Raw genomic sequence first — 16,592 nt, forward strand, 5'->3', positions numbered from 1 at the left:
ACTTTTATAGTTTGGAGGCATTCCACCTGGAAAAAACTAGCTCTGGAAAATGAAATTTCCATCTGTTAAAAAATGGGAGGGAGTGGAGGGGGCAGGGCAGGGAATAAATGATGGTCCATGTAGATTAGGGCCAACAATTTCAAAAACAGGAACTAAAGTTAGCCTCGTGTATTCATACTCAGACACAAATACATATATAATGCTTTGGGAAATTGTGCTAAACCTTTGCTAGTTCTGCTTGTTTAACCTGACCTCATCATTTCAGGCCACAGTCAGCTGCCCAAATGTGGATGAGAGACAAACTCATGCTCATCCTTTTTTGTGACAGCACTGACCCATGTCCCAGGGAGCAGAGCCTGTGTTTCTCTCTTCCTGCAGAGGAGTGAGGTGCCAGTCCAGGCTAGAGCCTGTGGATCTGTTCATGGATAAAGGTTAAAAAATCCATTCTGCTTTGATGTCCAAAAGGCAGACTTTGGTCTGTTTAGGAGATCAGTTCAGAGAGTCCCCTGTGAGGCAGTCTTGCAGGGCAAAGGAGTCCAGGAAGTCTGGACATTCTTCAAGAAGGAAATCCTAAGGGCACAGGAGCAGGCTGTCCCCATAGGCCAAAAGCTGAGCCAGAGGGGGAAAAGACCAGCCTTACTGAGCAGAGAGCTTTGTTTGGAACTCAGGAGAAAAAAGAAAAGATTACGACTTTCAGAAGAAGGGGAAGGCCACTCAGGAGGACTACAAGGTTGTTGTAAGATTATGATAGGAGAAAATTCAAAGGGCCAAAGCCCAACTAGAAATTATTCTCACTACTGTCATAAAAGTCTATAAAATATGTTTCTATAAATACCTCAGCAACAAAAAGAGGGCAAAGAAGGATCTTCATCCTTTATTGGATACAGAGAAAAACATAGGGATGAGAAAAAGGCCGAAGCACTCAATGCCTTCTTTGCCTCAGACTAATATAAAGACTAGTTGTTCTCTAGGTAACCAGTCCCCTGAGCTGGAAGACAGAAGAGGGAGCAGAAAGAAGCCCCCAAATCCAATAGTAAACACTCAGTGATCTGCTGCTTCACTTGGACATATTCAAGTCTATGCAGCCAGATGGGATTCACCCCAGGGTACTGAGGGAGCTGGCAGAAGTGCTCACTGAGCCACTTTCCATCATTTATCAGCAGACCTAGAGGAAGGGCCCTGAGGAGGATCCAGGGATCTATAACCCTGTCAGCCTGACCTTGATGCCAGGGAAGGTCATAGAGCAGATCATCTTGAGTGCCACCACACAGCACTTACACAGCAACCAATGGATCAGGCCCAGCCAGCATTGCTTTATGAGAAGCAGGTTCTGCTTGGCCAGATGTGCTGGTTTTGGCTGGGGTAAGGGTAATTTTCTTCACTGTGGCTGGTATGACATTGTGTTTTGGATTTGCGCTGAACAAATTTTTTTATAAGTTTGTTGATAACGTAGAGATATTTTTGTTATTGCTGTACAGGGCTTACAAAGAACAAAGGCCTTTTCTGCTTTCCGTACTGCCAGGCTGGCAAGGAACATGGGGATGCTTGGGAAGCTGGGAGGAGACACACCCAGGAGAGGTGACCCAAACTAACCAAAGTGGTGCTCCAGACCATGTGACATCACGCTCAGTATGTAAAGTGGGAGGAAGAAGGAGGAAAGGGAGGACACTTGGAGTGATGGCATTTGTCAACCCAAGTAACCATTACACGTGATAGGGCCCTGCTCTCCTGGGGATGGCTGAACACCTGCCTGCCCATGGGAAGCAGTGAATTAATTCTTCAGTTTTCTTTTCTGCGGTGCAAGGCTTTTGCTTTTCCTGTTAAACTGTCCTTTTCTCAACCCACTAGTTTCCTTTACCCTTCCAATTCCCTACCTCATCCCTCTGGTGGGAGGGAGTGAGCAGCTGTGTGGGGCTTGGCTGCTGGCTGGGGTTAAACCACAACACCCACCTAATCTTCTTCTGTGATTTGATCTCCTTCTATGGCTTAGAGGGTGAGAAAAAGACTATGGATATTGTCTACCTAGAATTCAGTAAAGCTTTTGACATTTTCTCCCACAGTGTTGTCCTGGAGAAACCGTCTTTCTGTGGTGTGGATGGGTATACTCTTTACTATGTGGAAAAATGGTTGGATGGCCAGGCCCAGAGAGTAGTGGGGAATGGAGTTAAATCCAGCTGATGGCTGGAGTTAAATCCAGCTGATGGCTGGTCACAAGTTTCCCAAGGCTCAGTACTGAAGCCAGTCCTATTTAATATCTTCATTGATGGCTTGGATGAGGGGATCAAGGTCACCCTCAGTTCACAGACAGCACCAAACTGAACAGAGGTGTTAAACTGATGGAGGAAGGAATGTGGACAGACTGAATCAATGGACTGAGGCCAGTTGTGAGAGGTTCAACAAGGACAAGTGTCACGTCCTGCACTGGGGTCATGACAACCCCAAGAGGCATTAGTCTGGGGGAAGAGAGGCTGGAAAGCTACTCAGTGGAAAAGGATCTTGAAAATCCAAAATATAAGAATACCTCTTACTGAATCTTGACATTATTGTAGGATTTTTCATGGTACTTGCAATTGGGTCACAATGATGAAAACAGCTCTTCATGTGAAGGCTTGCTATGACTGGCACAAAATCAAATATTTAGTTATCTGTCGTCCATTATATACTGAAACATATTATATTTATGATGTAATGAAATATTCAAGCTTAATGCCGAGACACTTATATCTTAGTCTTAAAATTCTGCGAGCTCCTGAAAATGTACTTTGCATACACAAGATGTATATTTCATATAAAAATATGTGCACTGAAATATTAATATTTCCCTGAACCCTCTGCATTGTATTCTGCAGAATATGACATACTTAAATGCACTCATTACATCTGGAAGTTTACTGGCTTCCACTAAAATGTGCTGTATCACTCATCTTACTTATGTCATCCATGGTCTGTCATTCTTACTTGAGCTCAAGCCCATTCCAGCTTTTCTGCACTTTGCCCAGTTGCCCCAAATCTTGTGCTCATCTCAAAGAAAAGCCCTGAGAAACAAGGTTCATTTTATGCCTGTCTCTGAAATGTACTTTTTCTACCAAGCACAAACAAATCTTACCAAAAGTGCTTTTTCTTTTGACAATAATGCTTGCTGTTCAGCTTTCCTGACAAGCAATGAAGATTTTCCTTTTCTCTTCCATTCAATTCACTAAAAAACCTGATTGTGCTAGTTAACAATGAAAGCATATCAAACCAAGACAAAATGTTTAAATAGCTCTTAGCCACCACATTATACCTAACTGAAAAGAATCCTCTTTCTAATTTATGCAAAAAAAAAGCTTAGTTATCTCACTGAATAAAAAGAGAAGTGGCTCTTTTGTAGATAAAAACACACATAATATGAAGTCCTTGTTTAAGTGATAAAAGAGACAGCTCCTCAGCATATCTAAAAATCTTTATAAAATTAATTAATTTTTATAGGAGAAAAATAAAAGGGATACAGGAATTCTAGAATTCTATCACATATTATCTGAACATACACATTCTAACATTCTATTTAAATTCTATCTTTGGTAATGAATTTGGTCTCCATTAATTGATGCCTTGATATATTTTCAATAAATGTTTGTCTTTCAGAGAAGTTTTGTTTTGGTTTGGTTTTTTGGCCGTTTCTTTTTTTCCTTTCTTTTCTGCAATTGTCATCATTCCATTGCTAGTGCAGAAGCTGTTATCAAATCACTTTGAAAAATGTGTTTACCCTTTCCAAAACAATTTGGGAAACTGTTTCAACATCAGTAAAACGTGTAACGCACCAACTTCAGTCATTTCTCGTTATGTTAGTTGAGTCATGGACAATTACAGTTTTGTCCTAGTCTTTTCTGATTTGCCCACAAGATGTTTGACCAAGATGTTCAGAAGTGGTTATTGACCCTAGCTACCCACCAGGAGGCAATTTAGAAGGACCTAATTTGGACACAATTTAGCCACCAGCCTTCTTCATAACTTAGTTTCACTGTCAAATTACCCCAGTTATTTTAAAAACTGCTGACCTTTTGGGATTTTTATTTCTTTAGTTTCATTTACTTAGCTCTGGTTTATAATGAAAGTTCTGTCTTTGTCTTCATTGTATTGGAACTTATGAAACACTTTCAGAGATGAAGGAAATGTTTTCATAAGCGTGCAACAGTAGCAAATAATTACCTCTGATTTGCTTTTATTTACGGTAAATCTTTGTTCTTAAAGTATTACCAACAGACTTAGATGGAAAACAGAAGTACTGTGTTAAGTTTTCAAGTAACTTGCAATGTCTCAGTACAAAAGGAAAAGTGGAAGAGAGATTTGGATTGATAATTGACAGCTGAATGTTACAGCTCCACCATGTAAAAGCTTCATCTCACGGTAAAGGAAGCCAGATATATTGCATTGTATCCTTGTATATGGAACTATTTTGCCAAAGACATTTCAAATCGGGTACACAATGGATTCCAGAATATAATACACCAAATGAAATAAACAGGGCCAGAAGACTTCTCCTTTTTAATGCCTTTATTAAAAGTGATCAGCTCAGAATTGGGCGGCTCGACAGGTCTGCAGCGTCCCGTCGTCTCTCAGGGCGACTCAGAGGAGGAGAATACGCACAGCTCTGTGCACGAGGGCCAGAGCTGGGGGATCCAGTCCTCGTGGGAGCCTTTAGGGCATGATATTCCCCGCCAGATGTTCCTACTTCGGTCCGGGTCTCGCTCCCTCCCAGACCTGGCCCGGGGGATCTCGAAGACAGGGTGAGGAACGATGAAGGTTTCCAGCATTTCTGCAGGCCTAGCACTCTGCTCCTCACATCCAGACATCACTCCAGTCTCTCAACTCTTATTTGGCTCGTTGTTTTTGGGGTTTCTCCGTACAGCGGGGGACCCATGCTGCATTGTGGTCTTGGAGTCACTTTGCATAACCCCCCTCACCTTCTCAGGTGTCTTCACTATGAGAAAGGTACAACTTAGCCTCGGGCAAGGCTCTGCTAATACAAAAGGAGCAATTAGCAACAACGACCCGTGATTACAATAACAAAACACACAGAACTTGGGCAGGGCCAGTGATCTGGCTGCCTTTCTGTAACTTTTTCTCACAAAAAAATCATGAATTTTTGTTCATAACACCAAATATGTGGTGGCTTTATAAATATTTCCATATATCCTGCTGGTTTTTATGTGAGGTGCACATTTTCATTAGGTAACATACCATTTTTCTTCAATGTGCATTGTATCAGTGTGGCCTCATGATTCTCTCACTGTAGCAGTTTCCATTTTTTGTGTATATCATACATATGTTTCACTACACAGTGTAAGAACTCACTAAATATTGATATTCTTAGGGAAATCAGATGTATTTTCTGATGGCTTCCTATGGCTCTATATATGATTGTGATCTGCAGGCCTGCAGTGGTTGTAGAGATGAAGTGTCAAGGTCAAATATGACACTGACTACATACCCTGAAGTTAGACCTTGCTGAAATGGAATGAAGCTTGAATGTTTTTTCATCAGTTCTCCAAGCCTTGTAACATTTTCATGCATCTACCATGTATGAAAAGATCAAGTGTGTTGATGACATCCATTAAAACCCAGACTTGGTCATGTTTTGAAGAAATTCCTCCCAAATGGAGCCCATACAGGGCTGTAAACCAGAAGATGCCACACTTTATTTTACACATTTTTTACTAGGCAAATACAAAATTAATAGATTCTGCCCACTGGAAATTCTCTGCACCTGTAACTGGTTTCACAGAGAGAGCCTGTGGCACTGATGGATTGAAGCAGGGGTTAATCTTTGCATTTTGAGTGCATGCAAGAAAAGGATTGCATCTACTGCAAGGAAAATTGTTTTTCATTGATTCCTCCCCTGCTAAATAACTAGAATGTATCATCCTTTAAAAGCAACAGATAATAATCCTCATTCTCCTAACTTCTACTGCTACATTAATCAGTTATAATAACTAAAACATTAAAGTGCAATTATGTGAGCTGATCAAATGAGTGAAAAAGAGTTAGGTAGCCATCATTATGCAGTAACATAAGTGCTCTAAGGCACTCAGTGTCTGAGTCCTATGCTGTAATTCTGACTCCATCCCTGCACCTCAAGCACAGAAATGTTGAAATCTTGTGCAGTCTACACTAAGCCACCCCATTCTGTTACTTCCTTTTTCCCAGGAATTTATTAAATATGCACTCCTGTTTGAAAATAAATACATACATACATACATACATACATACACATATATATATATAACCAGAGTCTCAGTTGTCAAGTATGAGCAGTCACTGGAACTGCTAAACACCATAATTTCTCCCTCTGATTCAAACAGAAGAGAACATTTTCCTATTTAATGTGTTCTTAGGCCCTAACTTCTATGCACTAACTTAAAGCTTTGATTTAGATGTGGTGACAAGGGAAGAGTTCTGACCCTTTAGAGCTTTGGAAGACAGGACTAAGTCAGGTTAGTCACTAGTCAGGTGCACTACCTTCCTTTCTGTCTCAATTTGGAATAATAGCATCTGTGTTTTCCTTCATTAGAGAGATCCTTCTCTTCTCACCCTGCAAAGCATTTCATTCCCTTTGGTGTAAAAAGGGTAGCGCCTCTGAAGTCATGGCAACTTGTCAGCCTAATGTCACTTGACCTATATTTCATGTAAAAAGTTCTTTATCCATCTTTTAGGGCAGGTCCTCCACTCCCTCTTCAGTAAGTGCTAAGGGTCAAAATTCAGCCAGGTAGGCTCAGGCCTACTACAACTTTTCTAGTTCAATGGCTCAGAGATACTAGCAAAGATAAATTTAAAATTGCTTTAGGAATCACTGAATTGAAACTGATTCTAACTTTTTTCTGTGCTGTTCAGTGGCTGGATCAGAGAAGACACTCTTGTCTGGACTGTTCCCAATTTCTGTGTATCTCCTTACAGAACAGATATCATTATTTCTGTGACACTTATGCTAGATATTATTTGTATTATACTCAGTTGTAAATGGCTTTGAAATTGATTTTTTTTCAAGATTAGTTTCATTTAAGGACTCCTGAGAAATATTAATATCCTTGGTAAAGGACAAAGTGGTGAGCTGCAAACCTCAGTAATCCTCTAGGGATCTGACTACCTGTCTGTTATCCTTGCTAGCAAATCTGTGCACTTTTTAAACTGAAGGTTACATTAACATTGCACAGAGAAAGTCAATTAATTTAACAAATTATCAATTTGTGCAGTTTCTTGAACATGCAGTAACATGTACAGAAAGCAACTCTTTGTGATCCCACAGATTCCTGTCCTCAGTGCACAGCTTCATTAATCATGTGCTATGCATTTTATTGTCTAAATTGCCATGCCATTTGAGACAGGGAAAATATTGGGAAAGAAGTGTTGCTTACCCTTTGCACACTAGTAGAGATTTCAAATAAGCAGAGGGTTTAAAAAGACAATCAACTCAGTGCTGCAAACATTTAAATTTATTCTTAAAAACATGATATTATTTTTGTATTTTAAAGCCCAAACAAAATTATTTTATGGTTTTGCATCTATTTCTAGAACAAATGTGAGCATACTCAGCACTACATACTCAGTTCATGCAAGAAAGGCTGAAATCTGTAGTTACACCTCAGGAAGGCACATGATCTCTACTCTTAGTGCAATGCAGACACAGGCTCTGGACTGCATTTGCCTCCTTCCTAAAACTGAGTGGACCTCAGCCAGGACAGAAGTATTCCTTCACACAGAATTTTACCACACCTCCATTCTCATGGCCACTGCTGGCTGCTGGCTGTGGTCTCCATTTTTTACACTAGACAAACATATAAACAAATGGCTAAATGTAAAAGTCATTTCTTATCTATACTGTGAGAGAGCCTTGGTAATTTGATATGAATTGTGTAGACCCTTTTGGCCTAATTCAAGGGTATCTGTTGCTTGAGGCTAGGAACTTCTGTGTAGTGCCAAGCTAGATGTCAGTGCTTGAACAGCAGAGAGTCTGTGGCTTAAAATGCTTCCATTCCAGCTACATCCCTAGCAGTCATCAGTCACTTGACCTGAATATTTCAAAATGGACTCTTATCTAACATATCATGTCAGAAATTCCCCATACAGCTTTTCTCAGATGTATTTCATGCTTTCCATGATTTCTTTGCCTAGATGCCTATAACAATTTAAATAATAATGAACACAGGTTGGCAAATACAGGAAGGATCACATTTTTATCTCTAAGAAGGTGGTGAGCAGTTTACCGCTTGAAGGACAGATAAAATTCAGAGAACTCAAGAGCAGACGATAGCATGTGGAGCATTTTCTCAGCTTATGTAAATTCTCCAAAAAGCATCTGCCATTACAAATGTTTGGATTCCTTGTAAAATAGAGAGAAAAAAAAAGAACAAATAAACTAATGAAACAAAAATCCTAAGTGAACAAAAATCCTAAGCAAAATGAAGAAAAGGATGCAAAGAAGGGGTTAAAGAGAGAGAAGTCACAGATATGGACAGAAAGGCCTCTCATTCAATGCTGCCATAAAATAAGTATTAGAGATACCCTTAGGGAAGGAATGCTACAATTAGGATCCTTGATCTGGAAAGTCCTACTTGTTACTTCAATCAAGATGAAAAGTGAGATCAGAAAGGGAGAAATGTTGTTTGAAATCAACAGTTTTTGTTGGGTTAGAGGCTGAGGGAAAGTCATTCAGACACTTCAGGCTAAATGATGGAAGTGACTCTGCACTCAGTTCAACCTTCACTTCAGTCTGATGCCTCATCAGAAGCTGTCACAAATTCACCAATATCCTGTGCTGCTCATTTTATTGCTTCTGTTCTGTACAGAGTGTGAGCAACCACAGAGTGCATCTGGAGATCATATCCCTGTAATCTTGCTAGTAATTCATGCAATGTCTGAAAATGGAGAAGGAGAGAGTTGAAATGGACTTGCTGCGAATGGCTCAGAGCACTGCAAGTTGGAGTCGTGCCACATGTTGTTAAAAAAATGGTCACATACCCTTTAGTCCTCCAAGACATTCAGAAGCAAACAAATGAAGGCTCTGGAGATAAGCCACTAGACATGCAGAGATACTTTTTTGTAGATTCTAGTAAAGCTCTGTGCTTAAAATACGAAATCAGGCAATTTTTACACTCCAGCTGCAGAAGAGGGGTTGGTGCATATCACAAGGGCCACAAATCCGTGACCATGTCTGTGGGTGCTACCTTTAACCTGTTGGTGCAGAAGAAGAAACATGCCTTAAAATCCTGTTGCCTGTATGACCTGTGTAGGTCATAGCAATCCATAAGGTGACACATTTCTGGTTTTTGGAATTAGATCTGAAAACTTTGTTTTCACAAATTTTTGCCAAACAAATACGGAAATGGGCTTATTTTGCTGCTAGTTAAAATTAAAACTAATATTGTATCATCACGTGAAATTTAGTTAATGTCAGCTGTTTTGTTACTAGATATTCAGATCACAGTGAACTTTCATTTTGAAATTTAAAATTTTGGATGTGAAGCCTTTTTTCCAAAGTCTAAAATTTACAAGTTAGATAAGCCAGAACAAAAATGTTTCACATCAGATCAATATAATTTGGGGGAGTTAAATTTTGACCACTGATCAAATCATGTGTCTTTCACACAATTGTGAAAGAATTTTAATATACTTTTTGAAAACATTTTATATGGTCCTGTATGAAATTTTGAAGAAGTCTCCAGAAAGAAGACAAAGCTTATGCTTGTTTGCAGTGGTTATTCATTCCTCCCATTTTCTCTGTTCTTTTTCCACAAAATAACACTACTTGAGAAATTATATATAAGAGACAGTGAATATTAAATACTTAATTCTGTGGAGTGCATTTTTTCCATGGATTATGTGACAAAATCTCTGAATAAAAAATACACATATAAAATGGACACAATGCTTTTTCTCTCTGTTTTTTTAACAATATTTCAAAATTTAAAAAAAACCAGTAAAATAAGAATGGCTTTCTACACATGACATTTCACAATTTTTTATTACCTGTTGAATTAAATAAAATCCTCTAAAAATTTTACCAACATTGCTTTAATTCTTAAAAATCATTTTCAAATTTCTATTTGTGTGAGTCCCTAAATTACATTTCAACTGTCATTTTAGCCACATGGAACACAGGAAATTAATTTTCACATATTTCAAGACTCAAATGTGCATACAAAGCACAGCAAACCAGCCTGGAACAGTAAACACCTTTTCAACACAGCACCATGCCCACCTTGTAATTGCACATTTTTTCTAATGGATTCAGGAGTATGAGATGAAATATTACAGAGCTACAGCTAGTGGGGTGAGAGAAACCAAACCCAAATCCCCCAAACCCCTGCATCAAAACCTTTAGTGCTTTAGGTAAATGGGGATCCGTTAAGTATGTTTCTGAATTAAATCCTACAGGGAAAAAAATGTTAGGCACTGCTTTACAATTTGCCAGATGTTTCCAGGTTATTTTTTCCTTTCCATCAGAGTCAAGTTAATCATGTTCAATAGGCCACCCTGAAAGGCAAAGTAAAAGTAACTTCGTTAGACAGCTGCTTTGCATAAACTGTTTGCTTTCAAGGAATATTGTGCAGCCTGGAGATACTGGAAAGTAATAACAGAATAAAAAGATGGAGGGAAAATCTGCTCACACATCACCACCCTACTGAGTATCTCCACATCCCTCCAAAATGAAACTAAAGCTTTGTTTTGATGTTAGGGGAGGCTAAATCAAAATTCATTGATGACATTAAAAAGCCAACTTGATCCACTGTGAAATACTGTCACCTCATCTTCCTTTATGACTCTAAGAGTTAGAGTAGGGATACTGTCTGAATGGACCTTAACTTGTAAATAATGACTAAATGATAGGACAGTTTGGAAACAGGATTTGAAATCTATGGAGAAAAAAGTGACGGTGGCTTAGCTCAGAGTGCAGGAACAGACCCGGGTCTGTTTTCTAACTGACTTCTATATTTTTAAATGATTATATTTTCCATCCTTCAACTACTTGAAAAAGTATTTCAAGGCCTTTGATTACACATGGAGAGATTTGAGACAACTCAGCTGGCAAACACATTTCTATCTGGGAAAACCCCCACATACATCAATATAAAAAATGCAGACATAATTCTAGTGTTGAAAACTTCCTCAGTTTTTATTGCATAATTATTGTTTTTAAAGAATCCAATTTTAAAAGAGCCTTACCAAAGCTATGATTTTATGACAAAATAATGGGGTTTAAATTAGGCCTGTGGAGTCCCCAGTATAACTGAGAATCTTCATGCTCACCATCATCTACTTTTCTAGTTTCTCAGGCTATCTTTGGAAAGCTGACATTATTATAAGATTTTCATTAATTTATCTACTGAGTGGAGATTTTATGATCATAGATATCATATTGAACTCTGACTTATAATTACCAAAGAAGATTTACTGCATGTTCAGTGATTGCCGTGCACAAGCAAACACACATATACAACTCTAGAGAGGCATATGAGGCACACCTGCATAAATATATTTACATGTATATACTTGGAGGGGGGAGGTGGTGGCATTAGTTAGTGGACATAGAACACATTGGATCCAATCTCTGAATTTAATTACAATCTCTTCTGTAGATAGTTTTGAATATGATCCCATGACCCTGACTCAAAAGAAGAAATAATATTACTACAGAGAATACTGAACGCTGAATAAAATATACTGACATACATTGAGTCAGTAATGCATGAAACAGAATTGGTAGTGGTCCCAGTGGATACAGCTGGGTGGTAATTTTGTATTAATATTGCATTAAATATTAATTAATTATTAAATTTGCTGCCTTACCATACCTAGGAGCAGCAACCCACCACCAAAGGGTAGAGCACCCAGGGACATCTCATCAAAAGAGAAATCAATTTTCAGTCCTTGCCACTAGTTTTTTGTTCATTTAAATTTTCCTGGTTTCTAGTTTTTAATCCTAATGAAGTGACTCCTGCATATGTGTGTGTGTGTGAGAGAGAGAGAGAGAGAGAGAGAGAGTACAGAAACCTTCTGGTCTTCCTTGTGCCACTAACACAGAAAAATCTGGGCACATCCCCATGACCCAGCTGGAATTGAAGGTGTTTTCAGTCTTCATATACTTAGAAACCTTGGAACTTTTTCCAATAGAAGTGTAGGTCAGTAGGAGTGAATATAAACCTCCTCATTACTTTCTGCAGATCTCTTCTAGAAGAGTTGCATGAATGAGCATTTGAAAATGACTGTGCTTTATCCCTTTTATCACACAGTCACCACGATTTACTTACTCCCTGGCAGGGACTCCAAGCTGTCTGCCTCCATAAATCAGCAGCAACCGCCTTAGCCTTCTCCCAGAGGGTTCAGGTTGAGGTGCATGCAGGTTGGGATAATTCATGGCAAACATGACCGCTCCCCTTAAGGATTTTTTTAAGACTTGATAAATGCACAGATGTGCCAAGGTTTTTGTAGGTGAATGATACTTGGATGTTTGCTGCCGAGAGATTATGCTTTGATATAGATGTCCAGTCTCTTAAAAAAGTGCATTTTTCAGGATATATTAACAAATGTAGCTCTAGCTTAAGATCGCTGTTGTATGCTTTCCCCTCTGTAATCTTAAAAGTAACATATGGACTAAAGCCCGGCATTTGTCAAAATGATGTGAGAACAGACATTTATAAATCTAGTCCACAAGCACGTTTTCTCATGTTTTGTTTAATCTGATTGCAATTATGTTGTGTTGGGAGAAGAACAGTAGGAGCAAAACCCTAGCATTTCAGTGGCACTAAGATCTGAGTGGCTCTGAAAATGTGAGGTAGAAACCCTTGCATTTGGCAGAGCTACATGGACACATTTTGCACCAAATGAGCAACCTGCGGAGCACGTGTTGTTGTCCCCCCAACCCACACGCTTCACGCACACTTGGCACACAGCATGTTCCCAAAGTGCCCCAAGAGTACAGGAGGAGCAATCAGGAAGGAGCTACTGAAAAGGGATAAGGGAGAACCAGGACACATCTATTTCTGGGCTGTGAAGAGAGAGGCTGCAGCACAGCCATCCTGCTGGGCAACTTGTGCCATGTGAGGCTTGGCCATAATGTGCAGACTCATCCAGGGTGTTTGGCTGCTCACTCTGACTGCAGTAAAACCCCTAATTCACAGTGGCTACTTTTAACCTGGAGGTTGTTCAGACACCAGCTTTGCAGCAGCATGGACCTCTGCCATGCACCTTATTTCTTCTCCTGGCACTCTGGCTTCCCTGGAAAGATGGGAGCCCCACAGTGCTCCTGCTGGCATTTCAGTTTGGCACATGGGCCCATAGGTCAGCAGAGACACAGGCACTATTTCTTTCCAGGAACAATGGAGGTAGTGAAAGAAGCAAAAAGACTCAAATAAGGAGAGGTAAGGATATTGCTTTGCTAAAGAAAAGTGTTACTCAGTGCCTGAGCTGGGATAATAGAACCGCAGGACACGTCCTTACACAAGGAGCAGCTATTCATGGCCCTCCTTGAGATGTATGGATTTAATGGCAGTTGTATCGCCTTCTAAAACTGCCTTGTGCTATGAGATACGTATGTACAGTAAAAATAGCACTCTCTGCACAGCAGGTTTCTATTATGGGATTAACCAATTGTGCCCACGTTGTAAAAACCTGCTAACGACTACCAAAGGCAAATCTCCCCAAAGCAGCTGAGCAATGAAAGAAAGTCACAAACAAAAGACTAATGACCTAAAAGTAAAATTCAAACCTGAAGATACCACAGAAAATATTACTTAAAAAACTAAGGGTACAAAACTGTAAGAATTATGAAATGAAACCCAACTAACAACATCCATTGTTTGTTCCCCCACGTCCTATACTACTACTTCTGTTAATGCATATGAGATTGTAAGATGCAGGAGGAAGGACAGCATGCAAAGTGTGCTTATTTATGAATTCCATATTCAATGATTCTTCAGCTAAACCAGAAGAGGCACAGATGATTCTGACTGAACTGGGAAGGTTATGCTAACAGCACTATATAGTCCCTACCATATCCCTGCAGTGACTGAAGTTTTATGCAATCCATTTACATAACTCTGAAAGAAATCAATTTCGTTCCCTTCTAGAGTTGACCAGGTCATTCATTTAATTAAACTTCAGCAAGTATAAAAAAAATTTGCTTTCAATTCAAATGGTGTCATATTATATCTTTTTTTAGCATATGGTACCAGGCAGATTGCCAGCCCTATATGGAAGGAGAAATTCAGCAATATGTTGCAATAAAGCTCTCTCCTGGCTCCTCCGTCAAAACTTACTTTCACCTAAAATATTCTTTCTTGCCCTTTCTTATTTCTAGAATCTCAACATAAAGTCATCAGCATTCATGCTGTAAGATTAGATTTAATGTGTTTCTAAAGCCTCCCATTAACCTTTCAGAAAGTCTGACATTTCCTGATTCACCAGACAGCTAAGTCTTTTTCTATTGGGGTAGACAGTCTCTTCTCAAATCACTTGCATGTGTCAATAATGACTCCTTTCTTTCCCCACAAGCTGGAGGAGAGTGGGGCCCCAGCTTCCTTGACTGAAGGGGGTTGCTTTTGCAAAAGCTTGTGCACAAGCAAAGGCAGGGATGGAGAAATAATGTTAAGCAGCTTCACAATCAAAAGCTTCTGCAGATAGCCTCAAACCCAGACATAGGTGGATTGGGTAGTAGATAATTCTTTATTAAGGTACTGACAGAAATGTAGTCATTCAGGATGCTTATGAGCCTGAGGAAAAGCTGCTATTATTCTTGAGTTTCCATTCCTGCTGAGCCAGCACCTGTTTGCACTTTTCCCTCATTCTGGTCAAGCAAAGATTCTCACTTAGCATGTAATAAAATGTTGCTTTATTTCCCCTGTAAGCCAAACACATTGACATCATTGGGTGTGTGCCTGGTTTATGGCCTAAGGATTTGGCCTTTTATACGTACACAATTATCTAGATCACTTTCCCCCCCCTTCACTCCACACCCTCCACTCCCCTCCCACCCCCAGACTTATGTCAAAACAACAAGTTTCTCAGGTCTATTTTTAAAGTTAATATATGTGAGTGTCATGTGCTTGCAGATTTATTTGATTTCCTTGAGATATCAGGGTGAGAGAAATTCTTTACACTTTAGCCATTAGTTTGTTTTATAAAATTAGCAATTGCATGGCTTTGGTGAACTGGTCAACATGATACTGGTCAACTTACTTGTCTCCTGCAACTACAAAATGAAAATATTTTCTAGAACCTACATACCATGGAAATTCTTGATTGAGTTTGACTTTGTCATATAGAATGATTTAGCATTTGACAATGGAGTCCCCATTCTATAATATTTTTGAGGAAGGACAAGGAAATCTTGGTCTTTTGTCCTTGATTTTGTGTTTCCTTCCCACAATCCAAGATGCCTCTCAAAAACATAAATGCTTATGATTTTTCCCACAGATATGAAGTACAAGATATACTATCAGGAATTTAATACCACAAAATCTGAAACAAAGTAATATCTGTTAAACTTGCTTGGAGTCCACACACAACTTTTTTATGCAACTCATATGTTGGTTATAGCAAAGAGGAATCTCCTCCTTCTTTCCCCAATGTCAACTCTAACTAAGCAATTGAGAGGAAGTACTGTTTTCTCTGTCTTATTTGCATTTATACACATCTATATATCAATGTAATTATACAGTGGTTTGTACCTATACCTATCAATATTGATATCTATATTGATATGTGTTTATATATGCATTTATAGATATATATATATATAGTCATATGTAGCTATATATTAAGAGCTCACAATAGGCATCACTACCAATGTGTATTCATAGATATTGGCGTCTATTTATAGAAACAGATCTTGATAGGTACTGATCCTTTTTGAGCTGCATATTGATATCAATAGGCATGAATGTCTATTGACTTGATAACTAGTACTGCCTATGGATTTGAATATCTATTGATAGGTATTGATACCTGTTGACATCAATACCTATTGGTAATATTAAGACCTCAATACTTAGCAATACCTATGTTAAAGGGCACTGATATCTATCAATATTTATATCTATGATATTAATACCTATCACTAGCCACTGATAATGTTAATATCTCTCAATAAGCATTGGTACATTTTTTTTGTCAATTGGCATTGATACCTACCAACAGAGATCTCTCTTTAGTGCAATATGATATGCCTCAATGCCTATTGGTTTGGATACCTATTGGTGGGTACTGATGTGAGTAGGTATTGATAGAAATTTATATGTCCAAATATCCATACCTGTTGATAGATATCCGCACCTACTCAATTTGATATCTATCTATAGCGATGGGTATCTATGTCTATTGTTTTGGATATTGATTTGGGTCTCAATATGCACTATTAAATATTAAGAGCAATACCCTTTGATAATGTTTATCAAGAAGGTTCAAAACAGTGAGCAATTGAAGGGTATCAATATCAGTAGTAACAATATGTATTTATATTTGTAGCCACTGGTACTTATTCATACCTTCTGGTATTGTAAACAATGCATAACTATCAGTATCCATGTATTTGGATATCTATCAACAGATAGCAGTATCAG

The 16,592-nt window shown here is 38.8% G+C and overlaps 1 long non-coding RNA gene across 1 annotated transcript in view; it reads right to left on the reverse strand.

Annotated features, from left to right (window-relative positions):
* Positions 1 to 10,042: 10,042 nt before the first annotated feature.
* LOC128942703 (uncharacterized) overlaps positions 10,043 to 16,592 on the reverse strand; it is a 47,771-nt gene continuing 41,221 nt past the window's right edge. The window contains exon 3 of the long non-coding RNA XR_008483633.1: positions 10,043 to 10,509. This is a non-coding gene — a long non-coding RNA (uncharacterized LOC128942703). The remainder of the gene's footprint in view (positions 10,510 to 16,592) is intronic.

This window comes from Melozone crissalis, unplaced genomic scaffold (genome assembly GCF_028551555.1).
Source record: "Melozone crissalis strain CALT ecotype California unplaced genomic scaffold, PUWL_Pcris_2 ptg000042l_1, whole genome shotgun sequence".
In the NCBI taxonomy this organism is placed as follows: domain Eukaryota; kingdom Metazoa; phylum Chordata; class Aves; order Passeriformes; family Passerellidae; genus Melozone; species Melozone crissalis.